Raw genomic sequence first — 10,150 nt, 5'->3', positions numbered from 1 at the left:
TCTTGGGGTTAATCAACAGCTCTTTTATTCAACTTATGGTCCACTCAATGGGAAGGAACTCAGGTGTGGTACTGTAAACACAGCCCAGCACATGTGGCTGGAGAAGTCATAAATCCTAGAAAAAGATTCTATTTTTGTCACATCCCTAGACCAACATAATTTCTTACCATATTTTAAATGTGTATCCTTATATTTACAGACAAGTGTAGCTCTTGCCACTCGTCAAAAAAGCTTTTTGCTTCTCTAGAGAATAACACAGAGTTCTACAAGTGGTGAAATGCACAGTATAAATGTCTGTGAGGTGCCCAGCCTTAACTGGTACATTTACAATGCAACCTCCACACCTAAGGCTCAGGGAACATTGCAGAACAGGGCGTGGAATGAACATTAATGCATCTCTCAACACTCACCAGCAAAGCTTCCTCATGAAAAAGATAATGATTAACCCAGAAAGTCACAATTGAGTAGTGCTTATCCCTGATTCAGACACCTATATTGAACCTCTGCCACCCAAGTGTCAGAGACCATTGTGGAAGAGGGGGCAGAAAGGTTGTAAAAGTTAGACGTGGTGGATGATCAGAAGGAAACAGAGTTTTCCAGATAGTTGGGAAATTATTCATATGAACTCACAGCAATGGTAACAGCATGCACAAGACCCATACAATCTCAAGCCAGACAAAATCCTAGCATAGAATTGGGGAAATGGGTAAGAAGCCCCAACCTTAGCTGAGGAACTATTGGTGATTTATAACTCTTGACAGATGGAAAGCAGGTTTTCTTTAAGAGTTAACACTAGATAGGTTAACCAGTCCCAGCAGATGTATGCACACCAAGGGACATTTGGGGAGATAAATTTGACCATATAAGTCTTAATACGTATGACAGAGTACATGAAATCTGGCAACAAGAGGGGTGCAGAATGGGGAGAGGGTCTAAATATGATCAAATATAGTGGATGACATTTGCATCTTTAGCATCAAGAAATGAAAACTAATTTGACAGTTCATCTTATCCAAATCAGAATGACTATTATCAAGAAAACAAAGGACAAGAAATGCTTGTTAGGATGTGGAAAAAGAGGAACCCTATTCACTGTTGTTCAGAATGTAAACTGGTGTATTCATTAGAGAAAATTTTTTGGAGGTTCCTCAGAAATGTTAAAAATAGAACTGCCAGAACTGCTTCTCAAGATTTATACTTAAATTAGAATGATACAGAGAATATCAGTGTGACTCCTGAAGAAGGATGACACAATATTTCATGAAGTATTCTGTGGTTTTATTAAGTGATAAAAATACAACTGCCATATGACCTAGCTAACCCTCTCTTGTCCTGTCCCTACAGGACTTTATGCCTCACAGCAGAGATACCTACACATCTGTGTTCATTGTGGCTCTATTCACAATAGCCAGGAAGTGCAACCAAACTTGATATCACCAGTGGGTGAATGGTCAATGAAAATGTTTACATATGGATAATAAAATTATCATTTGATTACTTATTCAGCTGTAAAGGAAAATGAAATTATGAAATTTGCAGGAAAATGGGTGGAATTCGAAAATACTATGCTGAGTGAAGCAACGTAGGCCCAGAAAGGCAAACCACTGATGTTTTTCCTTACATGTGGATCCTAGATATTAAATTTTAGGGTAGTTTGCTTAACTTTGAGTTCTGGCAAAGGCAAGGAAGATGGAAAGGGTCAATACAGGGAGTAGCCTTCAACGAGAAGGGATAGAATATATTAGACATAAAAGTGGAATGGGGAATTCTAGGGATGGGATGGTCTAAGCAGGGGTCAGTGGGTGGGTAGAGAAGTGGAAGGGGAAGGGGGGGCAACCAAAACTAAAGGTGTATGAAAAAGTCATATGGAAACCTACTATTTTATCAGCTTATTAAAAAATACAATAAAAATTGTGTGAGTTGTGGTACCTGCCTGCCATGTGTGGACAATGCTCCTCCCCAAATCCATAGACTATTAAACATAAATCTCAGTGCTAGATGTGGAATACTTTTCTACAAGTGGTTGGTTAGGGAGACTCCAGAGGTTCCCAAACAGTACTATTGACTATTGCCATTGCTCTTGGTTGCCCAACAGCTTCACGGTAACTCTTTATAGCTAAAGACAGCACACACATTTGTTGTTTGTCACAGGACACAGAGAAATAAGATGAAACTTATACAAAAAAACAAAAAGAGAATGAATAAAAAACAATGATGAAGGGACGGTAAGATGGCTCAGTGGGCAAGGCACTTACTGTCTAGACTGAGGACCTAAGTTCAGTCCCTGGGACTCATATGGTGGAAGGATAGAAGGATAGAACTGACTCTCCAAAGTTGTCTTCTGATCTCCACACATGTGTCATGGCACACACACTCACACATACACACACGTGATAAAAATATTTAAAAACATGAAATAACAAAGTGTAGGTTTTATTTCAAACTTGTGAATTTACATTGATGTCATCTGCAGTTGAGAGGTGCTTTGAAATGTCTTTGAAAGCTGAGCAACCTTTGGAAGTTTCTGACATCTCATGCATCTTTGCACACTGTGATGGGAGCAAGATGGTACATGACAAACTCACAGTCCCAACGACCTTTTTTTCTTTTTGATATTGTTTAAGAGATTATTCAACAGTTATTTCCTATGACCAAATGGATCATTTTACCATTTTGGTAGCAACTAATTATTGTTTACATATTTTAAAACAATCTCCTTTCCAGAACTCACTGGCACAAGATACCACTCTGAACTGAGTGCAGTCAAAATTAAGTCTTACACCTTTTTACATTTTCATGCAATGAACTTCATTTTATCATTCATTAGAGTTGGAATTTCATAATGTTCTTGTGGGCAGGAAAGCGAAGTATGGCTGTGATTAAGAAGCCATAACAGGAAGGGAGAGTTGCAGTACGAGGTTAGCCTATGGGAATGTTTGAAAATGGCTAAACAGTGTCACACTAATTTCTTATTCCAAGAGGAAAATGCTTCAGTTTAGCATTGCAAATACATTTAGGAGCTTTGACAATTGCTCCCTAATAGTCTGATAGATAATGATGAGGAAAGTGTACATAGAGTTCTTTCTCAGACTGATAAAATCTGTGCCCTGGCTTTGTGAATATTTCTTTTAGCACTGGGTATGTGTATGTATGGGGATGAATATAGTTTTCAAGGAATCCAGAGATATGCTGTGAAATTTTGGCCAATTTTTGTACTACAATCTTGGATGCTGTCTCGAGGACACAGCTCATTAAAAGGAAAGTCATGAAAAATTTGGCTATTGGTTTCTGAACACTCAATGACCAACGACAAATTCCAAATCTAACATGTCAGGAAGCGTTTTAGCAGCATTCCTCATGCAACTTCTTCACTGCAGTCTTGATTCTAGAGATACAGCATTTTGCCTTGACTGTGCCACCATGCCCCATGATGCTCACTAGAAACATCTCAGCTCAGATTCCAGACCATTGTGTATTATGAATTGTAATGTAAATACTGTTCATACAAAGAATTTTGCACAGAAACATGAGTTTAACTGTAGGAGATAAAGACTTCTAATATTTAATATTAAATATTTAATCATAAAGACCTTTTGCTTCAGTATTTAAGTATAAGATTAGTATATTTTGGATTATATTAGCATGATTAATCTTAAAAGTTAATATTCAATTCACTGTGTTTAAAAAAATATTTATGTGTACAAGTGTTTTGCATACGTGCATGTAAGTGCACCCATGTTGTGCAATGCTCACGCAAGTCAGAAAAGGGCGTCAGATACCCTTGAACTGGAATTAGGGAACGTTAGCCACCATGTGGGCATTGGGAACAGAACTTTGGGGCCCCATTTGCAGCCAGTGCTCTTAACCATTGAGCCATCTCGCCAGCCCTAAAGCTGTGTTGGGTTTTATAAAATCATTAAATGAATTTTGGCTTGAGATTAGGACAGCATTTCAAACAAAATCTGAAATGACCTTAGACCTAGTTCTGCCATTATGCATTCTCAGCATTGGTGATTACAAAATGAAATATTAACTCTGAAAAATATTGAAGATGTGCAGTGTCCTGCAGTATCAAATATTGAGTCAAGATTTAATTTTTTATGTAAAAATAAACAAGTATATATATCTCCTTAATATGAAAATATGCTTTTGCTTTAATAAGTGGTAAAATTGTATATCTACAAAAGAATTATTTTAAAATAAAATTCTTTATGATTTATTGAGTAAATATTTGGTTTGTATATCTATTTTACATACATATATAACCACAGTCATATAAACTTTCTCTTATGAGTGAGGTAACATAGATTCAGAAAAATCCGAATCTCATTTTTTGACCCATTGTTCACTCTCATTTGTAGATTCTAGCTCAAAACCTTTAGATGTGTGTAAATATATCCTGAAGTGACCACAGGAGTGGGAAATGAGAAAAGTGCCATGGGGGAAGGGGGAAAGAAAGGGCTCAGGAGCAGGGGGAGGGTAGTAGGATACAGGTGCTAATAAGGGAGAAATGGGGGCTATTTTAACTGGGGAGGAGGGATAAAGAGCTATACAGGGGAAGAGAGATAATACTTAGATGGGGAAAAACCATAGGGAAATGTATTATTTCACAAGCCTACTGAAAGATGTACTTACATATATGAGTATATATATATATATATATGCATGCTACATAACAAAAATCACAGTGAAAGACAAGGGAAACCTATCTTTGAATTGTTGGTCAGGGTAGTCCAAGAAACTCCCAAAATAATGCAAGCAATTGCCATGGCCTTTGATTGCCTCTCAGAACCTGAAGGTAAGATAATATTGCTGAAGACATGACATACATCAGACACAGGACTTGGAGCAATGGAGTTGGGACTGACCTGGAAGCCTCCTCATCAAAGACTCTCATAGTATCAGAAGTTAGTATGCAAACTGCCAAAGGAGAAAACAAATCAATGATCCTACCCAGCTGTAAAGTCTACAGATCACAACAACTGGCCAAGTAACATATCTCTATTGGTGCAAATAGCAGCACTTTTATCTTGGGAGTAACCAATTGCACTTAAGGGCCACTCAATAAAAGGGAATGGTCATACAAAGTTAGTGGAGTATACTCGGTTGGAGAGGTCACAGACCCTAGAGAAAAAACCTACCTCTGTCACTTTCCTAGACCAATGTGATTTCTTACTATATTCTAAATTTATATTTAGAATTATATTTAACTTATATTTAACAAGTGTACTTCTCACTATTAAATAATCTTCCTTTTTGTTTTTTCTCTAATAGAAATAATTTTTGTTTTCTTTATAATTGACACATGATATCTACATGTTTCTGATATATGTATTCAATGCTTGATTACCAAATCTGTACTACAAGTTTTTCCATCTCCTCAATCATGAGATGGAAAATCATGAGATTTCAGTTATTTTGAAATACTTGATAAACTATCATAGACTATAGTTTCCCTACTCTGCTATTGAACACTGGAAGTAATCCATCCTATCTAACCAGGGTTGGATACTCATTTTCTAACTTTCACTATTTGTTTTGCCTGTTCTAGTGACCACTGTTCTTTTTCTAAGAAGCTTCTTTTTTTGCAACAGATGAGGACTATTACAGAGTTCCATGACTGGTCAAAAAAGAGAGAATAAATGACTGTGAGGTACCCAGCCCTAAGTGATACATCTACAATGTAACCTCTACCACCTAAGGCTCAGGAAAAATAATGGAAGAAGGGGTAGAAATATTGTAAGAGACAGAGGACAAGACACCTGCTGGTAGTTAATGCAGTCTGGACATGATAGGGAAGGTACACCAATGAAATCTCCACAGTATGAGAGCCTAACAGGATCTGTATAATGACAAGACCAATTGTCATGCCAATATGAATGAGAGACATTTCAAAGAGTCCCACCTTAAGATGAAGAGCTACAGGCCATCAATGGGTGCTGAAGGAGGGAGAATCAGTTTTCTCCAGGGGCTAGCTTCCTGAGAGGTTATCTAATCCCAAATGGTCAGCCCTAAACCTATGTACACATGAGCACCGCTAAATGGACTCAGTGAATTATATATATATATATATATATATATATATATAATTATTATATGTATATATAATTATTGTATGTATATAATTATATGTATATATGAATAAAGAAGAGGACAAGAAATTGAGAACAAGTTAGGGGGATTTGGCAAGAGTTGTGGAGGGGACTGGGAAGGGTAGGCATGATACTGATACAGTGCTAATGTACAAAATTCTAAAAGAAAATTTAAAAATTTCTCTTATGAAAAGGGTCATGAGTAGGAGCAGTTTAAGAAGCCCTGCCATAGGATATGAAGATATTTCAGCAAAGCAAATCACAGAGTTAGAACTTTTGGTTTATTTGGTTGGTATTTTGGCCACAGGGTCATGTGAATATATCTTTATCAAACTTTGAAGGAAAAAGACTTGTTGATAAAAGTCCCTCATATTCATCATCACCTCATAATCATTTATTACATGTGGTAGATAAGCTAGTTCAATGAACTCAGCATTTATTCTACCCTCCTTCATGTGTTTTTGGCAAGGTAGCAATGAGAAAACCCAAACTGTTTCTCAGGCTTCCTTTGGAGCAGAAGCTCTATTGATTTGATGCGCCTATGAAAAGCTTAGGGCAGAACAGGATGAGGTGAGGAAGGCCAGGGCCCGATGGGGGTCCTGTGTAGTCCTTATACAGGACATGGCAGGAGCTAGGGGCTTCAGCAGTCGCATCTCCGAGATCCCTGGAGCTGAACTGAGGCACTGTTTTCAGATCTCCAGTTTATGGACTACTCACCAGGGAACAGTTTTCTTGGTGAATCCGTTTGCAGTGGTGATCTTAAAACTCCGAGGCTCAGCCCGTGGCAGGTTCCTGCACGTCAGCTGGCAATGTGGTAAATTCCTCATTCCTGCTCTTAAATCCCTTTGATTATGATGGCCCTGCATTCTGCTACTGAACATAGACTGACACATGTGAACTTGATAAATTTTCTTATTCCTGTGACTTAGTCCTTTTTAAGCACTATCTAAATTAAATAATATCTATTTAAGGGTGACACTGGCCAAATATTTTATTTCTTTTCACTATAGAAACACAATTAATAGGAAAGTGAACAATGTGATTCAGGGGTAAAGTTAGCATGAAGACAATTTCATTCCTGTTTTTCATGGAATGTTCACAGTTAATTCTATTTATGTATAATTCATATTGCAATCTATATCCAAGAACAAAGAAGTGCTACGTACAAACTGATAACATTTACCTATAATTTAGGATCTTGATTAATAGTCATTTGTGCCAGGAGATGGAACTTTGTTAAGTGTAATTGCTAAGAGCAAATGCTTCATGAAGACTTTACAGAATTTTCTGATTGTCTTAGAAAACTCTGGAGGTCCCTTAATATAGGAGGGGATGATCTTTGAACAAAAGAAAAAAAGCTGAGTTTCTGGTTTATTTTTGCTGATGCATGTGATTTTCTAATTTTCAATGTGTCTTTTTACTTGTTCTATACAAAATTGGTAATGAACAGTTGGGTTTGACTCTGTTTTCCTTTTGGCTTTGAATAAACTTTATTTTTAAGTACATTTTTTAGGTTAACAAAATTTATGAAGATAATATGGAGAGGTTCCATTGTCCTTCAATTTTTCCTTATTAACATTAACATAAGTACAGAATCTTCATTATCATTAATGAGGCAGCATTAATACATATTAATTATAGTCCATGCCTTATTCACTTTTCCTTTAATGTTCTCTTTTTATTGTTGTTCCAGGACCCACTTAGTATATCACATTACATTTAGTTGTTTTGTTTTCTTAGGCTCCTATTGGATAAGACAGCTTATCAGATTTTCATTGTTTTTGATAATCTTGACAGTTTGGAGGAATAGTAGTCAACATTTTCCATGCTGTCCTTTAATGTATTGCCTGGTATATTTGCTCATGATGGGCTTAGAGAAGGGCACAATGATGCAGTAGAATCCTATTTGCATCACAGCACAAAGACTATGCTGAGCAGGACGTCACTGTTGATATTCACCTTGTTCATCTGGCTGATGGAGGCTTGTCAGCTTCTCCCTTGGAAGACTACTCTGTTTTGTTCTCTTTCCATGTTGGCTGATAGGAAACCATCACATGCAGCCCATGTTAAGGACTGGGAAGTTATGTTCCATCTGTTTGAAAGTGGATTATTTATTAATTATCTAGAATTGCTCTGCATGGGGGTTTGCCAATCATGCCTCCATTTATTTATTTGTTTCATACATTGTGTTGTGGGAATAATCTCAATTATCAACTTGATTAGATCTAGAATCACCTGGGAGATGGGCCTCAGGGCATGCCTGTGGGGGTTATCTTGATTAGGTTAACTGAGGTCTGGCAACTCTGGATGGCATTATTCCCTGGGCTAGGATACTCTACTGTTGTTCTAGTTTGCTTTCAATTGCCATGGTAAAAACACTGACCAAAACCAACTTAGGGAGGAAAGGGTTTATTTTCTTTTACATCTCCCAGGTCACAGTTCATCACTGAGGGAAGCCAAGGCAGGAACTCAGGGCAGGAATCTGGAGCACAGACCATGGAGGAACACTGCTTACTGGCTTACTCCCTTGGCCAGTGCTCAGCCTGCTTTCTTATACAACACAGGACCACCAGCCCAGGTTTGGCACTGCCCGCAATAGGCAGGACTCTCCCACATCACTCAACAATCAAGAAAATGCCCCACAGATATGGCTCAGGCCAATCCAATGTAGGAAATTCTTCAATTGCGGCTCCCTCCACCCAGGTGTGTCCAATTGACAACTGATGCTATCCAGCACAACTGTATAAAAAGTAGAAAGTGAGCTGAGCACAAGCATTCCACTCTATTTCTTGACTGTGGATGCAATGTGACTAGCTACTGGACGCTCCTGCTGTTGTGATTTCCCAGACACAATGGTTTGTAACCTTTAATTATAAGACAAAACAAACCCTTTCTAAGTTGGCTTTACCAAAGTATTTTACCATAGCAACAGAAAACTAAGACAGGTTGTAATCAATGCTACTTTATTTTGTTCTTTACGTTCCTTGAGCCTTGACCATTGAAAGCACTTTCAGTTGACTTCTGGGTCCCTTTGACATATTACAGGCTTGTGTTTTTCATTTGTCTTAGTACTTCCTTACCTTCTGGTACTATAAGATGCAGTAGCCTCATCATAAATATTTCTCGCCCCACATCTAGTATTATCCTTTTCTCCAGCAACCCTGATTCATTTCCAAGAAGAATGGTACTACAAACCAAGATCTGTGCAATATATGCAGTTAGTGCTTTTGAGCAGTACCTTTGTTTCTAGGCCATCTCACCTGACAGTGAAAGGAATTATGAAAATGTGTACTAACTTATACATTACACATGCTTGTGAATATTTCTGCATGAAACATCTGTATCTCATTAAGCCAAGCATGACTCTCATGTTTATGTTTCCAACTGTTATAGTACATTGCCACATGGATCATTCTAACCTCCTTTTGCTTCTCTGTAAACTTCTACTTCAGTAATGAGAATTCTGATTTCCACTATCAGCTACTCAGTTGCTTTACTGTTCAGTGCAAGTGTATGTATATGATGGTGTCAGAGGTCTTAACCTCTATCTCTTAGAAAAACAGCTTTCTCCTCCAAAGCATTGATTCATCAGCTTTCTGCTATTGCAACAAGTACCTGAGATAAATCAACCTAAAAAGGAGGAAGGTTTATTTAGATCATGGGTTCAGAGGGTTTATTCTATGGTAGTTTAGCCCTGCTGCTTTGGCTGGTGGCAGTATCATACAAGATGGCAGGATACATAGCAGAAGAGGCCCGTTCACTTTATGGGCTCCAGGAAGCAAAAACTAGAAGAGGATAGGGTCCAATATCTTTTCATGGGCACTCCTCATATGACCTACCTTCCTCCTCGTAGGCCTGTCCTCTTAAAGGTTTTACACCCTCTCAATACTGACACAGGCTGCTGAACTAGCACTTAATATATGGGGCTATGGGAGAATGATGGTTGGTCTTGGTTGTTAACTTGATGGGATTTAGAATCACATGGGAGACATAGTCTGGGCATGTCTGTGAGGGTGTTACCACAAAGGAATAACTCAGCCATTTAAAAAATATGCATT

The 10,150-nt window shown here is 37.9% G+C and overlaps 1 non-coding gene across 1 annotated transcript; it reads left to right on the top strand.

Annotated features, from left to right (window-relative positions):
• Positions 1-1,176: 1,176 nt before the first annotated feature.
• On the top strand, positions 1,177-1,280 carry LOC115070050. The gene has a single exon (XR_003849253.1). It is a non-coding gene; the product is annotated as a U6 spliceosomal RNA (small nuclear RNA).
• The last annotated feature ends 8,870 nt before the right edge of the window (positions 1,281-10,150 follow it).

This window comes from Nannospalax galili, unplaced genomic scaffold (genome assembly GCF_000622305.1).
Source record: "Nannospalax galili isolate Female #2095 unplaced genomic scaffold, S.galili_v1.0 scaffold895, whole genome shotgun sequence".
Taxonomy (NCBI): domain Eukaryota; kingdom Metazoa; phylum Chordata; class Mammalia; order Rodentia; family Spalacidae; genus Nannospalax; species Nannospalax galili.
Note: the sequence above shows the minus strand (reverse complement) of the source record. Positions and strands in the feature narration are given on the sequence as shown.